Below are 25,547 nucleotides of genomic sequence, written 5' to 3'. Positions count from 1 at the left end.
AGCAGTTCTGGGCACATTTTCAGCATTTTACTATCACATGAGCGCAAATTGAAAGTGAAAGAGCACAACTTAGAGGTAAAGTGACAATTTTCTAGCAATAGGGAAGGGTTGTAACTCTCACCAGAACCAGTTTTCAGAAATTCTTATAAAACTTTTCAGATACCCTGAAGTAGATAAAATGCCATTTACTGTTGCCAGCTATTTCAGGCACTCCAGTGATCTTCACTCAAGGTCATTATCGTTGTTGCCTGCCATGAGGTGAACACATACTGCTGATTAAGGCACCTGAAGCCTTTGTGGTCCCCAGCGACACCACATTTATGTTTTACGGTGGCAGCGTGGGCCAAAGTTAAGGCTGTTTCTGGTGCCGTAGCCATGCGTTTCTACAGCCTAGAGTGTTTGCCTTTCTTCTAAACTTTGTCCGAATCCTGAATTTCCTGGAGAATGTACATTGTTGGAATAGTCATAGCAGTCTTTTAATATATGTCTAATTTTAGATTAGTGATAAGCATATTCAACCTTAATTTCTCATTCAGTTGTTCAATAACTTCCTTTTTAAAATTGATTTTGCACAATGGAAACTGAGCAGGGAGCCCAAAGATGGAGCTGCAGGTGACAGCTTCTGGTCCATGGCTGGGTGCAATGGCTCCTGAGCTGCTGGCACACGAAGGGTCTGTGGCCCCATCAGCTCTGGGACCAGTCCAGCACACACAGCAGTGTCTGGAGCAGGCAGGTTGTGTCCCAGCCTATGTCCCACCAGACAGGTCTGCTGCTGGCCTCAGTGGAGGCTCTCGGGTCTCTTGCAGAAAGCCCCTGTTTTCCTCTGCCCGGCAAGAGCTGCTGAGAACCCCGAGGAGCTTGGCATGTGGCAAGGGATGGGTATTAAGTGCCGCTCAAGTGGGAGATGACTGGAGGAAGGCTACTTCTCATCAACTTTTTTGTAAGGAGTAAAAAGCACCATTTGTCTTTTTTTTAACGTATCAATGCTAAAATTTAAACTATGCACAGGATCTCAAAAAGTACATGGAAGTTTTAAGAATCAGTGTGGCTTCACTACTAAGGAAGATAAAGAATTGAAAATCCTAATACTGGAAACTGAGATACATAGTCATGAAAATGAAATTTTACTATGATCTCCTTAAATTCTCAGAAATTCAGTCTCTTCTTGGACAGTAATTCCCAGGAGCCAGGGAAGGAGAAAGCTGTTTTTTACAAACAGAATTAATTGTGGAATCATATAATGGGTTTGGGTTGGAAGGAACCTTAAAGGTCGTGTAGTTCCAAGCCCCCTGCGATGTGCAGGGACACCTTCCACTAGACCAGGTTGCTCCAAGCCCCATCCAGCCTGGCCTTTGTAATGAATACCTTTGTTGCAAATCCGACTCAGATGTAACCTTAGACCCATGATTGTCACCTCCCTAGTGCTAAGGTGTCTTCTGGAGAGCTTGGCAGGGTGAATGCGTGACCCTGGGCTGTCACCCTGCTGCAGCCGCTGTGGAGATGACAGGTTCCAATCCCAAGCTCTGTGGGACACGGGATTACCTCTCAACAGCAGGGTTATGAATGTATCTGATGTACTGGCATTGGACTTTTTTGTTGCCCTACACTGAATTGCTGCTTTTATATGTTGGATGCCATTTTGGTCTCTGGGAGTTGCTCTATCTGAGCTTAATGAGCACTATAGCTTTTAATATATTTGTAGAAGTGCTGCTAATGTTCTTAGATTATTTGAATTCCACACTGTGGTATAAGATCTGTTTTATATTATTTTACCCATGCTTTTGGTTTTTATGTAAACTGTTCCTTATTGTTGTTCAGAAAGAAAAATTAAAGCTCTATTCTCTATGGTTAATGTATTTTCAAATCAATAAAATCCTGGTTGTTCTTTACAGTTGCCCAGTCCCTGGTAAGACTGCAAACGTGGACTACCCTGAAAAGGCAGCGCTGACACCTTCAGAAATGCTGCTTCCGAGAGCACTGGGGGTTATCTGTGCTGCACCCAAAAACACTTTCATCTCTGGGGGAACAGTGGGATGCTCAGGTGCTTCTATCCGTGCTTTGAGGACAGACATGAAGAACCTGTGCAGACCAGGGGCAGAGCTGGTAGGTGAAACCCGGCTCCTTTCTGTCTGATCAAGGCATGCAGTGGAAAGGGAAACCTTCCTCTGTGGACTCGGGGTTGAGTCCCATGGGTCCAGATATGTGCAGCATGTGTGGGACAGGTGGTACCAGGCTTTGTATCTTCCAGTGTGCCCAGTGAGGCTGCCCAGTGATGCTGCTTTCTTCCATTTTACCTGGCTGAAGCACAGACCCTTGGGGGGATGCATCTTGGAAAAACACTTCCAGGAAAAAATAGTGTTAAGCACAAAGTTTGAAAAACATGGTATCATCTGCTTTGTCGGGCTCCTTGTCACCATATCCAAGCTGTTCTGCTCCAGGCACTGCTGCTTTCACAATCTTGAGCACTGTAAACAGGCTGCGGTGGTCCTGTAGATCCTGTGTCCGAGTTCCACCTTGCCGCATGGTCGCAGCTGCGGCTGCAGCTCAGCTGTGGGCTCGCAGTGTGTCTGCAGCGAGCTGCTGAGCCCGGCTGCGTCTGCCCTGCCTTGCAGAGGTGAGGCTCCTGGGGTCCCAGGATAATGTTTTTCCTACCAATATAATCTGGGTGCTCTTTGCAGGACTTCTGCTTCCCTCCTCAGAATACCTGCTCCTTGTTGCTAGAAAAACTGCTGCTAATTTTTAATGAGCATTCAAACCCACAGAAAAATAACTGGTCAACAACTGTAATAACTTTGGCCTGGGTAAAGCTCCTCTCATTGCTGAATGCTCATTGGTAAATGCTCACTGGTGCCATTAATGAAACAGTAATTCCAATTAAGTTAATCTGCACCAAGCTATTTTTGTGCTTTCTGAGCTGCTGACAAGGAATTTTTCAAAGCAAGAATCAGTGTTGGCCTGAGATCTTCTAGGGCAGAATCTTTTGCTTGCCCTCCGCCCACCTCCAGCATTTCTGTAGCAGGGAAGGCAGTTTTGTAAAGTTAAGAGAGCACTCCGTGCAGCACTGCGATTGTTTGGTTTGTGCTGTGTAGGAGCTTCTCTTGTTTCCTTGCAGCGCCGGCGAGGGGAAGGACTGGGAGCCAGTGATGGCTCTTGGGAACGAGCAGCCGTGGAGGAGGTTGTCACAGGGCAGGCGGAGGTGTGCTGGGTTTGTTCCCCAGGGTGCTGTGGAGCTGTGGCGTGGGCAGCTCCCCGGGCAGCAGCTGCAGCTGGGGCACAGGCAGCTTGGCTGGAGACCTGCCTGCATTTTGGTAAAGGTCCCTCAGCGCCAGAGTCTGGCGGGGGAGAGGTGAGAAGGCTCCTGGGCTGCAGGCTGACTTGTGCAGGGAGTCCCAGTGTGGCTGTGGGGAGTGGGATGGGTAACAGCTCTGGGGATGTGCTGAGAAGCCTGGCTGCCTGCTGCTGTTCACCAGAGCTCCAGGTCTCTGCCCGTGTGGGTGATGCCAGGCTCCACGTGGTGCTGGGGGTCGTGCGTGTCTTGGCCAAGCGTTTCCTTCCCAAAATATCTCCAAGGAGAGTGCCATCTTGGACGGGCTGTGCAGCAGTCTGCTGGGAGCTACACGTGAGCAAGGCAAGATGCTCCTCAGCATCCCGTTAGGCTGGCCTCCAGCAGGGCAGATGGAGCAGGGCAGAGCTGCTGCTCCTTCATTCCCAGGTGAATGGTGAGAGGCTCCTGGCTGTTTCCAGGCCCCTGGTTGTGCTGGCGCGTGACCAGCTGCACCACGGTCATCTGCGTGCCCATCCCAGCACACAGGGCTGCAGTCAGCTCCACTTGCTTGCTAGCCCAGTGATTCGTTTGGGGCCAAGGCCAAGATTCACCAAGACCCTGAGAATCACAGCATGTGGGATGGGGGAGCTGAATGAAATGAGCTGGGCCTGGGGGAGGGGGAGGTTGGAGTTCTGTGCTAATAAATCGGAGGGGTTGGAGGAGTGCTGGGAAAGGTCTGCACTGGGCCAGCGCATGCTCTGCCACAGCCCAGCCCTGCTCTGCAGCTGGGGACCTGGGGCACGGAGCAAGTGGCAGCATGGCTGGCTGGGGGGAGCTGGGGGTTGCAGCCGGGCTGGGGAAACACAACCCAGTGCTGAGAAACTGCAGCCGTCTGCATCCCACCACCCGGAACTCGCCTGTGATTGCCCTTTCTCAAACTCAGACATTGTGACAGCTCCGTGTCCACCCAGTCCCATTCCAGAGCTAGTCTGTTCCTTCACAGGAGGCAGAGAACAGCTTTGCTCTGCATCGCTGAGGGCTGGGTCCTGGGATCCCAGAGGCAGAGGCAGCCAGGTGAGAGGCATGCAGCACAGGAATCTCAGCAGCCAGAGGGATGATATTACAACTGTGTTTTGGAGGTTTGTATTTTCACATCGCTTCCAGCTTTCAGAGCTCTCCTTCACTTTTGTTGAGTCCCTCCTCTCCCCAGGACCTTGCTGTTGCTTTGTGTCCTTTTTGCACTTCTCCCTTCTTGCCCTTTTGCAATGCTTGTTTTGACCTGCATCATGGTCTTTGCTTTCCCCAGTTGCATCTCTTGGCTGCGTCTGTCCAGCCAGCACACAGCCTTGCTGCCTGACCCTGTCCCTCCCTGGGCAGATGCTGTGTGCAGCCAGGCAGTAACACCTCCTTGCCTCTGCTGCCTGCTGCTCTTCAGCCCACGGATACTGTCACCTCCATCCTTCCTCTTGCCATAACTCCCCTGGTAGTGTGAACTTAAACTGATGACTGTTACGGTGAAACAGAGCAGGAGGAGAAAAAAGTTGCCAATTTCTAAGGAACAGCTGGGCCAGATCCTTGGCTGCTGCATGGAGTGAGTGAATTGCACCAATGTCCAGCTGATGGAGAGGTGACAGAGGGCCCTGGTGCGAGGGCAGCCCCAAGCCAGGACACAGTAGTGATTTTTTGTAACTGCATATAATCCTCTGCTAACACAGACAGGGTGTGCAGAAGGCGAGGGAGCGCTCTCTGTAATAGCTCATAAAATGACCTTGGACTTGATCTTGTTAGCTTGCCTCATGTTTCCTGGATCTATGTCTAGACCTTTAAACTGGTGGTGATATGACAGGCTGCAGTGCCTTTCTTATTGCAGGTAAGTGGGTAACAGGAGTTTAAGGAAACCTGACAAGTTTTTCATTAAAAATCAAGGAGGATGAGAGGAGAGTGGGAGGATGAGCCACTCATGGGTCCCTGCCAGTGCTCCGGGCTGGCACTTGTCATCTCTATAGAGTCCAGAAAGTCTTTGGGTGGGCTTGCAGCACTCCCTGGGAAGTGAATGTTGACCCTGGAAGTGCTTGGTGCCATCAGCCACCCTTTAATGATGTGCTTGTCTGTCCCTGGGCTGGCACTGGGAAGGCAGAACAGATTTGCATCAGCCTGAATGTCTTTTTTAAACAGCACCAATCAAGTTTAAATGCATTTCTAAAAATGGGAGTGAAAGCAAGATTGGATGCTAGCTCCAGATTCCTGCTTCTGCATACTTACGAGAAGAGGCTTAATTAAATAAAACCTGGTATTTAATTAATCCTTAATATGTTTGCTTCTTGGGGCACGTTTGCTCTAATGGCACAGCACCAGTTTTTAGTGCAGGCTAATTGATTGCCAGGGAGCAAGTTAAGAACTTCAAAGGGCTGATGAAGACACTCCCCAAACATGCACAGTTTGCAAAATGTCGGTGGGATTCAACCAGCCCTTGTGAATATATTAATTACCTGATATTAATTGGCAATCTAATCACTAGAGGCCAAGTCCCCAGTGTGCAAAAGTAGAAATGCTCTGCATTCATGGTGTGGAGAGACTGGCAAAAATCTTGCTGTTTAGATGGAGGAAAGTAAATGATCCTAAAAGTGGATTTCATTAATTTTTAACTCTGGATACTTTCTCATAAAAGCAGTTATCCTGAGCTTGTGCTTTGAAGTGCACTTACGTTGGTACAGCCACTGAAATTTCCATCAGTAATGCCACCTCCATGCACTGGAGGAGACAACAGCCTGCAAAGCAGCTCTTGACTGGTGGCAGCTTCCTATCTGGTGCCGGAAGAAAAACTGTTCCTGACGTTGTGCACTGGGCTGCAAACAGGGGCACTTCAGGAGACCAGGAGATGGTTCACCATCCGCTGGAGTTGGAGGGTGGCAGCTCCTCGGGGGGTGGGAGGGGTGGTGGCAGCCCCAGTTTTTTCCGCGATCTGTTTTGATTCTCTGTTGCATGAGTCTGAGCCCTTAGGCAGCCTTCGTGATACTGCAGCTGACAAACGAGTTTTATGTGGCGGCACATGCCCAGGGCAGCCCAAGGCTGTGGCTGAAGGAGGGTGAGGGGGCAACGAGAGGCTGTGTTGGTAAGCCCAGCAGTGTGGCTGCAAGCATTTGTCCTAGTGCACCCTCCCCACAGTGCTGCAGTACATGGCACCTGTGCAGCGCCTTGGCCATGGCTGCAGCGCTGGGAAGGACCAGGCGTATTTATAGTGCTTTGTTAACATGCATGAATGAACATGTTAAATCTCAGTGCAAACAAAGTACTTCTAGTCTAAACATGTACTTCTATTAAGGTCTCCTCTGTCCTGTTAACACCTCTAGCTACATCTGACTTGTTAAGGTGTTCTAACATGTATTTCAGAGGTGCCTTTTTTTGAAGGAAAATAAAGCTATTACACAAAGGCTTACCCACAACTGGGTGTAGCAATACCTAGGCTTTGGAGAGCCCCAGTTTGCATCAACCAGTACAGCATGGTTTGCACAGGCGCCACTAACTCACCCTGATGCCAGGGTAAGGTACACTAGTACAGATGGTAGCAACAGCGTTGGCTCCTCAGCTTGCCCAGCAGTATCAAGAGACGGAGGTCTGGACAACAGGGACAGGCTTTGCTAGGCTGGGATTTGGAGTCTGCTTTTGCTAGATTTTTGTGTGGTGGCTGTGGTGGAGCAATTTGTGCTGTGGTATTTCCAATGAGCTGTGGATGTACCTCAAAGCCATGAAAAACAAGCTCAGATAGAGGAGACAAAAGAGCTGGGATGTGTTGAGCCATTTCTTAAGCACAAGGCAGTAGAGTGCTTTTTCCTGGAGCATTTCTCAAATGAAAGCATTTCTGCAACATTTAGCAGCTGCATTACAATGACATGTAAGCGTTCATGATATTTATCAGAAAGCTCTCAACTATGTTAATGCACAAACTGAGGTCATCTGTGCTGGTTTAGACAGAAGGGTATTTTCTGAGTAGCACCCAGCAGTTCAGGGAGGCTGTTTGGGAGCAAGATGCTGTTGTCACTGTGAGGGTGCTCAGGGTTCAGCCCATGGTCTCTGGTTTAGTGACTGAGCTGGCTGTTGGGTGGACAAGTTTGAGCTTTTATGAGTTCAGCAAATGGAACAAAGATACTTGCCTTTATCACTTTGACTAACAACATGTTGTTGTTGGCTGAGTTACAGGAGTGCGAGCTGAAATCTGAGTCACTCTTCTGCTTGGGAAAACAAAAACAGACTCCCAGGAAATCTGCTTCCCTTTGTTCTCCCCACAGTCCCCACACATCTGACCATGTGCTCTTTGCTGATAGCACAGGGCAGGCCTCCCACCAGGATGGGTACTGTGTGCTTCCCCAAACCATTGAAGGCAAAACTGCCAGAGATTATATAATTGGCAAAAATTCCACACCCACCAGTTTTTCACTCTGATGCAATAAAACCTCCACTACAGTTCAATCTTAACAACTCCTTCCTACTGAACAGCATTATACATACAAATGTGATGCCCAGTTATCCTTGAGTTTTTGTTAGGATTTCTGGCTATAGCTGCTTTCAGCAGCTGAGGTTTGACTACCCCTGCCTCCTTGAATTTCGCCTTTCTGGAGGAAGAAGTATTTTGTATATATTGTGGGATAATCCTGCAAGCACTGTGCACCCACTGGATGGGTGATGCCCTTTCCAGGCCTGCAGCCAGGGCTGCTTAGCACCCTGACAGAGCTCAACCTTTGCAAGGCCATGAGTGATGGCCAAAGTGAGCCAGCTGACATGGGACTGTGTTTTACAGACCCTTCCCCTTACACCAGGACTCCCTCTCCTGCATTCCTTCTCCCAGCCCTGCTCCTGTTTAAATCAGGAGTCAAACTTGGGGGTGGGAGAGAAAGCAATGGGGAGTCCTGTGGCCAGTGGGGCTTTTATCAGGAAGGCTATGCCAGGGCTATGGCCTCTGCTGTGCTCTGAGCCAGGCACTTGCCGTTCTCTGTGTAGCTCTGCACTGATTTTCATGGTGGATGAACATAAAGAGGTGGGGAAGGAGCTTTTAAGGACTGTTACCATGATGGTGATGGGGAGTAGAAGGATTTTCTGCCTTCCTTTTTTCAGATTATCTGTAGTCAGCAGTGGAGAACCTTCCTGCAGTACTTAATGCCTGAGAAGCACAGGGACCTCCTGGCTAGTTCCTCCTAGGGCCTCATCCTGAACCTTCACTGATAGTTTTGGCTTTCACAGGAGCACTAACTTCACAGAGGATTGCAAGATAGGACATGGAAGTGCTTCACTGCTCAGGACCAGAGCTTTTCAAACCCATGTGGACCTGAAAAGAGCAGAGGCTTGTTCCCCAGATCTAGATGAAGTAGTTTTGCATACATCTCCACCTCTTCATAACAGGAGCAACTTGCTCAGCAGGAGGAGATGGATGGAGATTGTTAATGGCTAGAACAAAGGAGGGAACCTTGCCCTTGCACCCAGTGACTTTGGGCAGAGTCTGGCTGCCGCTATGGCAGAGCTGATGCAGGAGCAGACTTTTGGCCCCGTGGAGGCCCAAGGCAGCTGCTGTTGTGCAGCGGTGATGGTGTTTGCCTGGGATCTCCCCACCGGCTCCTGTGGCCTGACCTCGGGTTTGCGGGAGTGTAACAGAGGTTTGGCAGTCGCTCCATGTGGCGTATGCAATTAACCCATTTCTCCACTATAGGGCACTGACAGACTATGGGAGAAGAACCAGATCACCCGAGCAGCCCTGCCGGTACATGAAACATTTGCTGGTTTTCACTGTTTCACACAATTTTTAGTTTAATTCTGAAAAGGTCCCACCCTGGAAGTTAGTTGTATGATGGAGAGGAGAAACATTGGCATTACCCATCTGAGAAGTGGAGCTGCTGGTAAACTGGTGCATCAGCCTGGCAGAGCCTTTTGTCAGTTTGATGGCAAAGAATGTTTGTGTTTAAAAAATGGAGACTTCTCATAGATAAAGGGACCTGTCATTTTTTCCCAAGTACAAGCACTTTTTCACTTTATATTGCTTGCACATCATCGCACTGATGGTTCTGGTGAAATCATAAACCAAAGGTTCAAAGCTCAAATGTCTGTGTGAGATGGGTCTAGCAGTGTCTGTTTGCTATTGCCATCCACACCGCAGGGTGGAATTACAGCTCTAATTTATATACATGAGGTGATAGAACAGAACTCTGCATTTAACTCTGCCCCTAGATTGCAGTTAACTATAGTTCAATACTGGCTAATAAACACAGCAGTAGCAAGGTTCATGTAGGGTCTCAGGCAGGGAGAGAGCATGGGGGAAGAAACCCTTCCTGGAGCCAGGGCTGTGTGCCAGGCGCTAGGTCCTGTACTTGCCCAAGGAGCTGCAGCAGTTGGGTGGCGATGGGGTGGTGGTTCTCCTGCCTGGTGCCAGAGCTGGGCTGCAAGGGCTGAGTGTGACCACCGGTGGGGTACCCGGCTCCCCGCAGCAGCACTGCAGGTCCCACGGTTTCCCACTCTGCGCTGAACCCATGCTACTACAGCCGTTCCCTTTTCCACGCAGTCAGGGTGTCCCCGGGGCAGCAGGGTCTGACTGAGGGTGAGGATACAGCCCCTGCAGCTTTGCACTGGAGGCTTGTCGAGACCAGGCCTGCTCTGCGGCACTGGATCTACCCTGCAGCTCTGCAATCCCGCAGGTGCAGCTGCTGCCTCTGGCCTGCCGGGGCTGGAAGCATCAAGAGTTTTTGTGGCTACTTTGAAGCTCACAGGTCTCATCTCCCTGGGCATTTGCAAAGGCACACGCTGAGGTTCCTCCTCAGACAGTGGGAAACAAGGCAGCAGCTTCTTGGGAATGCATCTGCTCTTCTTGAAGTCGTCTATTTGAATGCAGCCTCCCAGAGGCTACATACCCTCCAGAGCCCGGCTTGGCCAGTTCTCTCATCTCTGGCTATGTCGCCGCATGTAGGTGTTTTAGTGGAGGGTGCTGCCATTAGAGTGGCTCCTGAATAACTGATCAGACGATTTCATTGTTTGGTATTACTTGCTGAATGCCCCATGTACTAGAGCAGGGGTTCCCAAGCCATGGGTGGAACAAGAACCACTTCAAAGAGGTGTGCAGTAACACCCTCTTTGCAGGGGCACTGATCTAAGCCACGGATCAGCCTTTTCCATATGGGCAGGTACCAGTCACCAGCAACAGCCTGAGCTGCAGAGTGGGTGCTGGTGCAGAGGTTGCAGCTGCTAGTTTGCTGGGGAAGGGTGCTGGGGGGGATGGATGAATGAGGGGATGGGTTATGTCTTGGTTTCTGGAGACGAGAAAGGCAAATGAATCATGGAATTGGGATCCCTTTGTGTTTGCTTGTGTGGTGAAGATAAAAGGATTGCTAAGGTGGGGAAAACACATATATTATCCTGATTTGGGAGCAGGGGGGGTGTCTGTGGGAAAGGGATCTTAATTTAAATGGCATGTGGGCGTATACAACAAGGGTGGGGACAGAGGAGGTGAGGCATGCTGCTTTATTCCTGCAGCTGATGCAGAGCTGGGTGCTTTTGCCCTGAAACCCATCCATGCACCTGCTAAGAGGCAGCTACTGTGCACCCATATAGCTAAGGCTTGCCAAGAAATGCCACCTCCCTTGTGCAGTTTGGGAATGCGTCACAGAGAGATCAATCAGCTTGATTTGCTCAGGACCCCCAACATCTGCAAAGGAGGTGGGATCTGAATTGTCTCCCTCCCTCGAGGGCTGGTTAATGTTAGAATAGCAAGTTCCCCACTGGTGGCAGGGACGCGGGACCTGCTGCCTGACCTTTCAAGGTGCTGCTGAGAGCTGGGGTGAGGATGTGTGGCACTGCCCTCTCCCCTGTGCCGCACAGCATGAGCCCTCGGGCCTGCTGCTGTCGTACCCACTGCGGTTCTGCCAGGCCCTCCTTTCGCTCACTGCCCGCCTGTCGCGAGTCACCAGCCTCTGCACCGGCCCTGCCTCAGAAGCTGACTTTGGACTCCTTTGTCACACAACCACACCTTTTGTAATGAGGAAAAGCAGCATTTGGAACATCTGAATTGCTACAGCTGTGGCACAGTCTTGGAGGCTGTGGACGGGCCACCGAGGGGCCGGCAAGCAGATTTAGTGACTTGGGTGCCATTTGAGAAGGGGGGGGGGGGGGGAAGCTGAGGAGAAACGCTCCCTGGTCTGAGGAGAAATGTGCCCCAGTCTGGGGAGAAAGGTTCCTTGGTCTGAGGAGAAATGTGCCCCAGTCTGGAGAGAAAAGCACCCCAGTCTGAGGAGGCATGTTCCCTGGATGGGCCCCTGTACCTTCCAGGCCACCATTTGTGCACCCTGCAAAGGCTGCGGCCACCGGTCTGACAGGGGGAATGGGGAGGCTCTCACAGTGTCCCTCGCTGCTGCCCCAGGCAGAGGGCCCGAACCATGGCGGCACAAAGCTCAGTCGGAAGGGCTGCCGTGCCCGGGGCGCCTCCCACCGGCACCCGCACGGGGGGAACGAGAGGTGCCGGGGGGCTGCGGGAGGCTGGGCGCAGGGGCGGGGGGTCGTGCCGTCCGGAGGGTAAGGAAGCAGAGCGGCGGCGCGCTGAGGGGCGGCTGTCCTCATCGCGGCCTTCTTCAGGGGACCGCGGCGGGGTGACTGGCGGCGGGGGCCGCAGCCGGGACGCGAATCCGCGCCCCGCGCCCGTGCCCACCGGGGAGCAGGTGGAGGGAGGGAAGGGGAGGAGCCGCCTGTGAAGGGCACCGGGCGGCGCGCGGGAGGCCCCGCCCACCCCGGCGGAGCCGCGCGGTCGCCATGGCAACAGCAGAGGCGCTTCCCGCGGGGTCGGGCCGGGCTGCGCGCGCGCCGCGCCCGGCGGCTCCTGGCACCGGGGCGAAGGGCCGCCCCCCCCCCCCGCGGCGCGGCGGGGCCGGCAGCGCCCGCAGCCCGGCAAGCGGCGGGGCCGGGGCGGGGCGGGGCGGCCCGGCGCGGCCCTCCCCTCTCCGCCGCGGCCCGCCCGCTGCCCCCGGCAGCCCCTCGTCCCGGGGAGCGTGGAGGGGGCGGCCCCCGCTCCGCCCCGCCCCCGGGTGGGGGTGTCCGGCCGTGCCCGGCCGCCGATCACCTCAGCCGGGCAGGCCGCTGGGCTCCGCCGCGCTCAAACTTAGTTAGCAACTTCCCCGTTGCGGCCGAGCCGGCGCCGTCCCGCGCCGGCTCCCCTGAGAGACGAGCCGGTGCGCCTCTCCCTCCCGTTCCCGGTGAGGGTAAGTGCCGGCGGTGGGTCCCGGTGAGTGCCGGGGCGTGGGACCGCGCTGGGGGCGGCGGGACAAAGGCGGCCCAGCCCGCTGAGGCACCGGGCGGGTCCGGCTCTCTCGCCCTGAGGGGAGCGGCGGCCCGGGCCGCCCTCCGAGCCGGCTGTGGGGAAGCGGAGGGGGGCCGGGGCGGCGCTGCCCCTCCCGCGGCTGGCGGTTCCCGGCGGGGGGCGCACACGGGGAGCCGGGGGGCAGCGCAGCCCGGGGCTCGGCCTGCGGGGGGGTCCCGCGGTCCGTCCCGGTGGCGCTGGGCTCGCCGGGCGGCTGGTTTTTCACTGCGTCAGAGCCAAGGGCGCGGGGAGAAGTTGGGTCCTCGTGTGCCCGTGCTGCGCCCCGAGGCACAAAGGAGGAGCCCTGGGTGCTCCCGGCTCGGTGTCGGGGGGGCGGCTGCAGGTACTTCTCGTGGTGATTTTGATGGCTCATGGGTGTAATGCTCTGCTGGCGAACACTGCAGGTTAGAGCCTTATTTTGTAATCCAAGATGACTTTTGTAAGCGCTGCAATTATCTGTTCCCCTCAGGATTAGTGATGATAATGTGCTTGACATTCTTAAACGGCCAAATAAAGATGCTCCAACACCCCCCCCCACACCCCCTTCCCCTCCCCTTAAGAGTTTACAGCCGTTCCGACTGCTGCTTGGGTTGACAGCAGCCTGCAGAAGGGACACGGGCGTTCAGAAGCGCGGTATGTGGTGACTCTCATGCCTTGGTCTCTTCGGAAATGTATCTGCTCTCTAGAGTTAAGTTTTAAGTGCCATCACGCTGGTTCTTTTTAATTGCAGCTACACATACCTTCGTTGGCATTTCAGCCCGTGCATGTCTGTATGTTTTTATTTTAGAAGCATCTCTGACATTTGGGTGGACAGATTTGTATTGCTGTCTTCTGTTATGCAACTCATTTGTCCATTTTTCTTCTGAACTCCAAATGTGATTTGTGTGTGGATGGAGGGATGAGGAGCTCCGTTTATGGGTAGAAACAGTTGATCCAAAAGATCACACTGAAGGTCAGTTCCCGATTGCCTGAATTTGCATGGAGTTCTGCGCTTGGATTTGGGAGGGAGCAAAATCGGGATTCTGAAAGGGTGAAGCTAATCTGTGAAATCATTGTATTTCCTGTGTGGTATTGCATCGAGTCATGTAAAAGGCTTTATCTTCCTTAGTCTCTTTGCAGCATTTTTACTGTTCTTGCATTTCTCCCGTCTCAAGGTAGGAGGTTAATCTTGCGGATTCAGGTATTGACTTGACTTCTATTTCTGTGGCGTAATCCGTGTGATTTTGATTTGTGTGTGAGGAATGGGATTAAGGGAAATCACACTTGGCAGATGGCAGAGGTCTTCTATACCATTATGAGCTATCGTAACCTTTTATTATACCTACAGATTTGGTTCTTCAGCGGCTAGTAATATAATTCTATTCAAGATGAAGTATTGCTCATCATAAAATACTGGTACTGCATTAAACTGCAGCATATAGCAATTGATATTTTGTCAAAACTGATGCTTTATTCCATTGTGGTAATTGCAGGCAATTTTCATGGTAGGCTGAAGAGGTAAACTATGTTTCCAGGGCAACTGTGAAGTAGTTTAGCTGCTTCAGAGGTACTTTTTGCCAGAATTGAAGGTTGTTTGTATTTTCTTTTTCTTGTCCTTGTCTCCCTTCCATAAATTAGAAGGCTTTGCATCTTTTTAAGGACCCCTGTTTTTCTCTCTTTTCCTGTGAAATCTTTCAAGAATGTATAAACTTTTTGGTAGGATTTTCTTCACTGTATGCTATGCCTTTTTCTGTAAAAAAAAAAAAAAGTCAAAGGTATTTATTAGCAAGTAAATCTATAAAGCCTTTCTGCTTTAGAGTAATTAAAGATGTAGGAATCCTGTTTAAATAGAAGATGTAAATCACTTTTGATAGGTGTATAGTTTTGAAGATGTACTTGTAAACTTTAGGCTCTTCTTTTTCAGACAATGCTCTGAACTAATTCTGAACTAAATGTTTTTTTTCCAATATATATAAGACATAGAACAAAGTGACTTTAGAATGTCATGGAAAATTCCTATAAGAAGTCAAAATCTAGGACTGTCTTCTAATTTAGATACTTGTATTTGTCATTTTTTTACTATTTCATTTTATATATGGTAGTAAACAATGTGAATGTCACTAATCCAAGGTTTGTACTCACCTGCGGTTCTAGAGGCTGCCTGTCTTAACGGCCAGAGGAGAAAGGGCAGAGTACCCATCTACCTGGGCTTTTAACTGTCTAGATACCAATGTATTAGGAAAATGTTAATGTCTGATGATGAAAAAACTCATTACCTCTGATCATTGCCAGTCTGGGAGCTATGTGTAGTGATGATTGTGTTGTGTGTTTATTTAAAAAAAAAGTTTTTAGTACTGTTTCCAACCAGGTGTAGCACTGTCACCTTGGATGCTACTTGAGCAAGGGTGTCTGCAGACACCTCTGAAAGTAGTAATACACTGTGTGCCTGATCTCTCCCACAGGAAAAAAACACAAAACAGTTACAACTTGGAAATAAATTTTATTGAAAGAAAGAAATTCAGACTCTAAGCTCTATGTTTGAAAAGTTTGCTGGCCCTTACTGCTCCATGGACTGAAGGTAAAATTTAGACCACACATGAAAGAAGTGAGTCCTGACCAGCAGGTCCCAGGTGGAAGGTAGAGCTCAGGTATTATACCTCCTGGGCTTCTTCACAGGGCTCTGATTTTGCTTGGGTGTTGCCCTGGACTCTGCTCCATTCATTGCTTCTGTTTCTCTGGCTACTAGATAATTTTGAAACCACTCTCAACGCCTCCCTTCTCAGAGTGTTTTGGTTATTGTAAAGTAAAAAGTGAGCTTGCTCTCCTTGGTGAAGAATGTGTTGCTGCATTTGCTGCCTAGTCTTTTCCTTGGGATTAGCCTTTGTTTGATCTTTGGTCGTGGAGTTTTCTGTCTTCTGGTGGGTTTTCCAAGTATCGTCAGAATCAAGTTGATAGAACTCCTGGTGATTTTTCTCCTGTCCTTGATTTTTTAAAATAGTAGTAAGAAAACTTTCCATAGTTTTGACAATTTCAGTATAGACCACAGTGCTTGTGGGGAATACTCTGCAGATCAGGAGCACAGGACTCGGGATCATATTTGAGAGGATTACTCTTAAGCATGTCAGTTAGGGACACAGTATGGTTGTGGTTGCAGAAAACTGCTTCTCCTCCTAATTTTGGCTGCTCATGTATTTAAAAGTTGTACTGGTTTGTTATTGAGGAGTCTCATATGTTAAGATTTTTGTCTAAGACTTGGTATGTTTTCTGAAATTGATAGTACATAAAAGTTGATAACTTGGTGCTGGTCACTAGGCGGGGGAAGTTTCCTTTGACAAATGAGTTTGTCATGCTGTGTAGTTATTTAAAAATTTCACTAGTAAAAGAGGTGTGTGTGTATGTGCATGTCTAAATGCAAGTTTTTAATGTTCTGCATCCAGTAACATGTAATGTCACTATTCTTTTCTTATTTTCAAGCTATTTCTGCTTAGAGGATGTCTTGCTGCAAGAGGATATGGATAATGCTAGTTGGAAGTCTTTCTTTCACTTTTGTAGCTTGGGAGATGTACACAATGCTGTTGGTTGTAGGGAGGTATTCAGTGTCTTAGGTTTTCTGCTAGTTTATGTTATTAATTTATTTCTTGATGCAGGCACAGCCTTTTGGGACTCCTTGTTCAATTCTCAAGTAGCAGTTAGCTTTTGGGAGGAAAATATTATGTCTATTCAATACTTTAAAGAGACATTCATGGAATAGGAGATCATACTGTATTCACTGAGCTGTTTGTAAAACCAAGACTGAAGTAAACTACTTAATCCTGCAAGCCCAGGCATGAAGCTTGCAGTGATGCTGTGAGCACAATCTGTATCACTACTTTGTGTTTGATGCACAAAGGTGACTAGAATCTGAGAATGTTGCAATGTGTTAGGTGTGTTTTTTGTTCTCTGTGTAGGAATCACTCAAAGACATCATATGGAAGAAGCCACAAACATTTTGCTTTTGCCTCTGAAAGCTATTTAAATGGAGACTCCCCTGGTTGCAGAGGTAGCCTTTGTGGTATAAACAGCTGCGTGGTTGTCTTGGGTTTGCAGCCAAAGAGGCTGGAATAATGGGGTCAGGAGAGCTGTGGGATTCCCTCTGTGGCAAACTAGTCTTGAATCCTAACCACAACCTTCTGAACGACCATGGACCTGGTAGATGTAATACTTTAACTAAAAGACATCATGCTTGATAAACTAGATTCACCTATGCAGTTGAATGTACAGACTTCTCCTAATAATGAACATGAATTTGCTGTTGGATTGCCTGTATACGTGCTTCCAGTGAGACATGACTGTGAAGAGCTGCTTCTGAGGAGATGCTGCACTTGTTGAAGGAGATGAAAGTTGTCTGCTTTCTTTTCCTTGGTTGGCTTTCAGTAAGTTTGAAGGGCATATGTAAACTTCTGTCTGAACTCTGGCCTTTTTTTTGAAGCTGTGTTCTAATAATACTTTTTTAAAAAGTAAGAAATAAAAAACATTGCAAGTCAATTACTGTTTGCCTTCAATGGGCTTCTGTGGGTGAAGTGGTTTTACGCACAGTGGAGTTTCCGTATCTTAGGTTCTGTTAAGTGACAGGAAAACCAAATTCTTAAGAAAACCTGGGTACTGAGTACAAAACACACCGAATTCAGTAGGACGACTATTCTAATGTTTTGCAGCTATTGGCTAAAAAAAAATTAGTAATGTTTCCTTTTTTTTCTCATGGATGGATATCAATTTATGCTAGTATGACCTGAATGTCTGATCAGAAAGGGATATATGTAGGTCTACTGGGTGATGATTTTCTTCAGGCCTAGGCATAAATAATCTAGCTGTAAACAGCTTAATCTTTAGATCCTTTTCTTAAACAAAGGTGGCCTATTTTGTTGCTTTACACTGTCTTTGGTTTGTTCTGAGTATATGTAATGCTGGAACCTCTGCAGACAAGGAAGCCTTCAAACAGCTTTCCAAGCTGGGGTTATTTTTCAATGCATCTGTATAAATAGGCGATCGTTGGTTACATGTTTTCACAATTCCTGAGTACCTTACAATTACCTTGAAACAATGGGAGTTGATTTTTTTTTTTTATACTCTTCATTTCTACAAAACATACTTGAGGAGAGAAAATTAATTTTTTCTTAGGCTTGTGTGATTGTGGTGGTGCAGTCTGAGCAGTCTAGGACTACAGAGGTTTATTATCCAAAACATTGCTTGTTTTTGTTTTAGAGTCATGTCCTATGAACATGCACTTAAACATTGGGGCGGGGGGTGGTGGGGAGGAATCTGGGCTTTTTTAAAGCTGCTTACAGAGCCATTCATTAAAAGTTCTTATCGGAATTAAGTGCCAAAACTTTCAGTTTTGGCCTATAATAAAGCTGTTGCATGCCTGAAAGAAGATAAGTGTTGGTCTTGCAGGAGTAGGAGAACTGAAAGCTTCTTACTATTGTAGTAATTATGAGTCAGGATGGTCATTAGCCTGCTGTAACAAGTAGAGAAAGATAACAATTCAGCTGCTGAAGGTTTGGTTATCTGCACAGTTTTCACTTAGAGGGAAAAAGTTTGCATGTGCATTCCCACAGTTTCTTCAGAGTGTATGTATGCAGCGTACGAATGGCTCTAGCTTTGGTGTAATTCTTACTTATTTTACATAACTGGTGTAAACTTCAATGTGGAGTAACAGGGAGATCCAAGTGTTTTTTTTCCAGGTCAGAATACCCCTTTAATTTGGTTGGGGGCTGGGGAGAGAATTGCTGTGAGCAGAGTGGCCTGTTAACTCCAGCCACCGGCTTGACCCAGTTACAGTTCGGCAGTGGAGTCTGCAGAGCTCTGGCATTGCTGGGAAGCGTGTGTGCTCTTTGAGCTAGGCCAGGCCAGGAATAGACAACTTTAACTTTGCCGCAGAAGCGGCACTTGGGTGCAGATGAGATAGATGGCAAAAATAGAAGAAAAATAAATTAGCTGCATTTTGTGGTTTAAATCTAAAATACATGGGTTTGGCACATTGAAGAAGAGGTGAAGAAGTGAAGATGCTAATCTTTTTGTTTTGTTATTTTTCTTTAATTCTAGTAGTTTAAAACAATTTTACCCTTCATAGTTTCTAATAGTTAAAAAGCTGCCAGTATTTCAGCGTATGGGAATATGAGTGTTTGTGTGTGCTTTTGCTGATGCAAACAATGTTGTTGCCGTACACATCAGCCCCTTCTGTTTATGTTTTCATAGTGACTGTTTTTTCTGGTCTTAGTATTGATTAAATACATGCTTTCTGTGCCTTTCAACAAGTGCTATTAATAAATGTGTTATAGAACTTGTTATTCCTCCTGTTGTAAAACTAGGGTGATCTTTATTGTACAGTGATGATGAGAATTTGAAAGACATAAACAGGAATGGGCTTTAGTTTGTCTTTATTCCGTTCTTTTAATGAGCTCAGACTTCAGCCTGGATTAAGCCTGGTTGCTTTTTCAATTCAGCCATAGTATCAGTAACTCTTAGTAGGGAGTGAGTTGTGCCAAAATTTAAGAGGGTTGTGTATCTGCTGCAAGTATGTTCAACCATACAAGGCTTTCAATGAACAAAGCTGTCTCATCTGTAAGGAAAGCATTCGGCCCAGCAAAGCCATGATACATTTTAAACAGGGTTGGAATTTTTGGCCGCCATAATTGGTGTTTGATATTTCATGAGAACACTCAGAATTCTTCATTGAACAAAACGAGCACAGATGCCTTTCTAAAACAGGCATTTATGCTCAAGTTGCGCAGCTTAGCTGGCTTGTTCTTTTACTTAGAGACCTTACAAGAAATGTTACTTTTATTATTTGTTGTCAAACAGTGCTCTTACTGTGTTGGCTCTGTAAAATGTCAGATGTTAGTATAATCTGCCCTTAAGATATTTTAAGTGATATGATGGTTGCAGAGTATATCATCCTATTCTTGCAGTACGCATGTACAAACGATACAGGGTTTTACTTTTGCATATTCAAGCCTACAATAACAATTATGTCCAAGAAAATATGTAACTTTATGCAAATAATGTTAAGTATTTCTAAAACATGTTTGAATTTATGTATCTTGTAAGTCTTACAAGTCATAATGTTCAGTTTGTGTTCTTCACAAAATGACTATTTTAAAAATTTACTGTGTTTACTGCTTGCAAAGGAGAGATTAAATGAACTGATTTGATTACAGTAGAGTTTTTAATACAACTTAAGTTCTTTTCTTACTCTCCTAAGTAGAATTTTACCTAGTAGGAGAGAGATGCTCACTATAGCTACACGGTTCTGTGAGGCTGCGGGAGAGGTTCCGCGTGTCTGACCTATTGTCACTAAACTTGATGGGGAAACAGATGTTTTCCTGACTTCTTCATTAACATCATTGAATCACAGTACACATAGGAAGGACTCATCGGTAGTTGCAGATTGGCATTTCAAGAAGGTCAGGGAAACTGGTTTCTGCATGGTGAGCATTATGCTAATTCAGTTGTTAAACATATTGGAATTGTGCTTCCTTTTGCTTCTGCAGTGCTTGCAGATTCCATCGGAGCCTTTGCTCTGCGCTTGGAGTACAGAGGGTTAGTTTTGGACAGGAGAAGCTTTCTTGTGTGCTGTGTTGTAATCACATGCAAGAAACATGTCTGCAGATGTCAGTTTGGATTGAGTGCTTTACATGAAGTACTTGCTGTCATGTTGGTGCTTACACATGAAGATGAAATCCCCGGAGGTGGATGGGGAGGCTGAAGCCTTATTTAAGATGAAATACATATTTCCTTCTCCCTAAGGCACTCTATATTGGGGTAAAAGGCTAGGGTAGACTAGCAGCTGTAATGATTGAATTCACTGTTTATGTGCATGCAAAAATGAAATGAGAGTGTGTATTAGGCCCTGTTATTGACACCTCTTACAAAAAAATAGGAGGCCTTTTCTCTCATACTTGGCCTTGAATATTAGGAATGTGTATTGGTATTCTTTCCTAAACCAGCATGTAGTATCTTTAGAGATTATTTGTGATACATTAAAGAATATGTGAAATACATGTAAAGCAATGATTACACATTGTGTCATGTTTGTTTACATTGGACTGTTGCACACAATGTAGAAAACAGTTAAATTTCAGTTTTTTTTGTACTGTAGATGTATGGTTGACTAAGGCACTTTTTGCACAGGCTTGGCTCTGGGGGCAGCAGTGTAGTATATTTTTCAAATTGTCTCCAAAAGTCTCATCTCAGCTCCACTGAGTTTCTTTTCTTTTTGCTTTTGAAATGTAAGAGCTGTAGTTCTAGTTTAGTACATCTTCAAAATGCTGAAAATGGTAACTTCAAGGTTAAAGGTCTTCCTATCTTTTCTGTACAGCTTGGCTCTAGAAATGCTTGTCTCTTATGTCTGTTATGACCTTTCTAATAACACTGTAAAGTTGGACTCCGTGGTATTGCTCCTGATGAGTTAGAAGCATCATCATACCTCGGGACAGTTGGAGCCTTCCCACAGGTTCTCAGGGCAGGGCGACTTCAGCTTTCCTGCCTACCTCATGCTCAGGGCTGCTGTAGTCTGGATTTTTCTTGCTGTTTTAAAACCTTTGTAAACTGTGGCCTGCTCCATTTTCTGCTTATGTTGGCTCCCTCAAATACTGTGAGGCAGCTCTGTTCTGGAGACCTGCATCTCAGCATTTTGTTAATTACACTGGTTCCACCACAACTCAGTTGCTGATGGGAGTGTGGAAAAAGCCTGTGGATATGGAAGGGGCACCTAAACTCGGCATTTTGAGAACATTCTTAAGGAGTGTGGAGAAGGAGGTGATGAAGCAGATGGCAGGTTAGCATCTGGAGAGCTTTAAAACTGATAACAGCACATGTTGGAAGGCAAAAGGATGCCATTTGGGCACTTGGCTGTCTGGCAGCTTCCTGCTCAGCTGCTCCTGCCGGGGGGTCAGTCCACGTCCCTGGCATTGCTTGGAGTGTGATGGCCACTTGATGCTTGATGGACTGTGGTTGTGGGGCTGTCGAACAGGTTTGAGATCAGGGGTAGTAATTTCTAAGAAGCTGGAGAGAGTGTCAATACTGGAACTTGACTTTGAAGAGTAATGAGACAATTGGCCACTGTTGGCCAGGTCCGATGGCTGTGCTCTTGGTTACATCTGGAGAGCATACTGGAGAGGAGGCTGGAGTAAAAAAAAACTTTTTAAGGCATGAGTGTATATTTTTAAACAATCTAATTAACAGAAGGTAATTTATCACTGTTTAACCAATACTGGTTTTAAACCAATGTGCAGGACAGTTTATAATAAGTTGAACTGGCTTTTATTAGGCATCAAAATCTGTAGGGTTGTTCATCTTGCTGCAAAACAAACAGGCCATGCGCTGCCTAAACACTGGGCAGTTTTGGTCAGGTCTCTTCTCCCATCCTATATATCTGTTTTTTGTTCACCCTGATTTTTATCCCTTTGGCTCTTGAATCCAAAGACTTCTTGGGGAGGGGAATTCAGGTTGATCAGTGTGATTCCTGTGCAGAGTATGTATCCAGTAGTTCAGATGTATTTTTTTTCCATGGTATGCTAGTTGGTTTGTATGCAATGAAACCAAAGAAAAAATCACCCAGTCATCTTCACTGAGTAGGCATCTGATCTTCTGTTGGTTAATCAAGTCACTAAACCACAGATTACTGGACACTGAAAAGAAATGATATTTTGTGCCTATGTCATTCCTGAAGCATCTTCCACTGGCTGCTGTCTCATGGAAGTTACTGGGATGTATGGATTTTTGATCTAACTTGCCAAGGTTGCCACTGACTTGAGGAAGCTGAAGACACATTTGGCCTTACATTCAGCTTCTTGGATTGGCATGTCTCCTGTTCTGTAAATGATTTGGTTCAGATGGGATTCCTCCTGCAGAAATTCTGGATCCGGTGCCAGTTACCTGTTGTTTTTATGACAGCGTTGTGCCACTATTTGAACTTGCAGATATGCAACAAAAAGGCCAGTGATGGAGTCAGCACAGCAGATTTCCCAGTAGCTGCAGAACTTACTGTGCCTCTTGAAGTCAGTGAATGTGTCTTGTGCCTTCCAGGGGCACACAGTTGCTGTGTGATATTCTGGGGGCAAGAATGGTCAGAGGTGGGGAATTGGGAGAACTCTGTGTTCTGGTTTTGTTTTGGATCAGATTGCAGTCAAAGGAACCTTCTTTGTAATAACTTTGGAAAGGCGATGTTTCTAAGTTCACTGTGAGATCATTCTCAGGTTACTAAAATACTGTTAAAATCCCTTCTTTGGATATGCCCTGAGAAATATGGAGCAGGCACTGGGACTGCTGTAATACTGGTGTGAGTGTGGTTAGGTGGGTGTGATTTGAGGCAAGGTTCTCGGTCTGGATGCTCGCAGGCGGGTGCTCATGCCTAGGTTCTCAGGTCTGGAGTAGCTGTTAAGAACATACCTGTGATCTTTCATTCCTTCTTATTTTTGTGTCAGCTGCCTGTACCATATATTCTTCGACACTGTCTGCATTTTTTTTAAACGTGTTTATTTTACTGTTTTATCTTCATTTTGATGTGCTCTATGGCTTCTGTCCTTGAAACTTACCAGAAAATTAAAAAACCTGCGCTGTTCATTTGTGGTTAAAAATACACTTCTGTGCTAAAGCTTGTGAATGTCACTTTAAGCAGCCACATAACGCTTTCCTTCACCTCCCCTCTGCATCCCTGCTAGCGTGGCGGCGTGCTGGACCTGGGGGTGTGTTCCACATGAGTGTTTGTTCACAGGCAGGAGCTTCCACGTTCTTGGTGTCTCCACTGTTTGGGTTTTGGTCCTGCTTTTTTTTGCACTGCTATTTTTTTCTTCCACTCCCCTTAATAATAAGTGTTAACATTTTAAGTGTCTGAACTGTTGCCTTTCAGTTAAGAGGCATTTTTTTATTTTCTGTGCTTTCTCAAGATCATAGGAAGATGGAGGGCATTGATTTGTAGTCATAAAGTTTCTAGATAGTGTGTTGACCAGTCATCGCAGTCCTTGATTTTGCTGAATGACATCGTGTTTCTGAAGAACAAGTTAGTAAATGATGGCTAATACGCATGCGTGGGCTTTGTGCTGTCAGAGTTCTTGGCTTAAACATGCTTTTCTTCAGAAATGGTAAGAAATGTAGTGTCACTGCTTTGATTCCTCTTAGTCCTACAGAACCCTCTGATACCCTGTTCAATTTGTATCACCTTCGGAGGAAGAGGAAACACTTTTTGTGGGTTGCTGATAACAGTAACCTGCTACCAGGTAACAAAAGAAACATGAATTAGCAAAACCAGCCAGTGTTTCTGAAACGAGTAATTGCATTGCTGGAGGAAAAAAACTTAAGACTATTTCCTGCATATGAGAAAAGCTAGATGTGACCGCTGAAGGAAAAATGGGAGCCTTGTCATTGAGTTAACAGCAGTAGCTCCTCTGGCAAGTAAAACATTCTTGGCATAGCAGCTTTTTTATGGGTATGCAGCTTGGGGCAGGCTATTGATGCCTGACAGGAGACAGCACCCTGCTGCAGTAACATATCCTATCCAAATTAATGCTCTGTTGGCTATACAAGGAAGAGATCAAAGAACTGTCTGAAAATTGTAACAACCTGAGAGGCAAAAAGATTAATTCCAAAGTATATAATTGTTTTGTAGAGCAGAGGGTGACATAAGGGTTTTTGGCCCAGAGAATGATAAATACCACCAAGTATTTTGCTTTTGTAACAATATTTTATTTGACTCAAGACAGAACCACCCACCTCTCACTAGTCTAGTAATTTTTTCAGTATTTATGGGATCTGAGTGGAAATTGCAAATCTGATGGTCATGTCCATTTGAATTTGAATGAGTTTTAGTGGCTCCATCTGTATACTCAAAAGCATAAACAGAATAAAATTAATCCAGTTCAAGATTGTTAATAATTGGCTTGTTCAAAATTGGGTCATCTTTTATGTAAAGCATTTGAATTGTTGCTGTAGGAGCAAGAGCTTGGGCAAACAAGGGTTTTTATCAGATAACTTTCCCTGTGTCATATATAGTGTTAGGTAAAACAGCTGAGGCAGGTATTTTTTGTGCTGTGTGGTGTTGGCCTACCAGAACTGGTGCCAAAGTTGGATTTTCAATGTGGTTTGGCTGTTACTGAGTACACGGGAAAATTTCTCCGAGTTGATGCCAATGACATGTCAACCCAAGTCCAATTTAAATTCTACTATTCCCTCCATTTTGCCTTAAGTATGTTTCGGTTATGGGGACCACACATAAGAAAAGGATCAGTCATAATAACTCCTCTGTATTCACATGTCCCAGAGGGATGTGTTGGGATGCGCTTCTGCCAGCGCACAAAAGGAAGCTTGTCGGTGAGCTGGGGTTTGCCTTGGTGATGCCAGCCAGCCCTGCACCTGCAGACCTGCAGCTTGGGGAGGTGCTTCCCCCTTTCCGGGCAATTCAAAGTTATGTGCACTGCCACCGTTGTTATTGTCAGCTGTTAAGAATGTCGTTAGTTAAAATTTGCCAGATAGTGCCTATGGTGCTTTTTTAATGTTTGTACCCAGTGCACTGAGTTGCATCCAGTGGCAGTTCTGAGCCGAGTCTTGGAGAAGTGAAGCTTTGTGCAAGGCCTTGTTCTAGTGTCAGCCCTTGGCAGCCCTGCTGGCAGTGCCTTTTTGGAAGCTGCTTCATGGGACCACCTGCCCGTATTGGCATGCAAGCGCAGGGAAGTGAGATAAAATTGTATGGTTTATTAATGCTGACTCAGTCAGTCTGTTGTCATAGTGTTTGTCTTTTCCAACGGTAACAGGGAGATAGCATTATTGTCCACCTCAGATATTGCTGCAGTGTGGTGCTGTGGTAAGCTTGCTACAGCTTAGAGGAGCAGGCTTAGAAATTGTGTATTTGTTCATGGAAGAGATCTGTTCTTGGAAATCATCTGGTCCTGTTCAGAGCAGGGCCAGTTCAGAGTGTCTTTTCTCCCATTGTGCTGCAGGTCATTTCTA

General features: G+C 46.9%; 1 protein-coding gene across 1 annotated transcript in view; it reads left to right on the top strand.

The window, feature by feature from the left end:
* Nucleotides 1-12,349: 12,349 nt before the first annotated feature.
* Nucleotides 12,350-25,547, top strand: part of KIAA1671 (KIAA1671 ortholog) — an 87,109-nt gene continuing 73,911 nt past the window's right edge. Inside the window, exon 1 of the mRNA XM_040611938.1 lies at nucleotides 12,350-12,489. The gene's annotated coding sequence lies outside the window, so the exon portion shown is untranslated. The remainder of the gene's footprint in view (nucleotides 12,490-25,547) is intronic.

This window comes from Falco naumanni, chromosome 1 (assembly GCF_017639655.2).
Source record: "Falco naumanni isolate bFalNau1 chromosome 1, bFalNau1.pat, whole genome shotgun sequence".
NCBI lineage: Eukaryota > Metazoa > Chordata > Aves > Falconiformes > Falconidae > Falco > Falco naumanni.
Note: the sequence above shows the minus strand (reverse complement) of the source record. Positions and strands in the feature narration are given on the sequence as shown.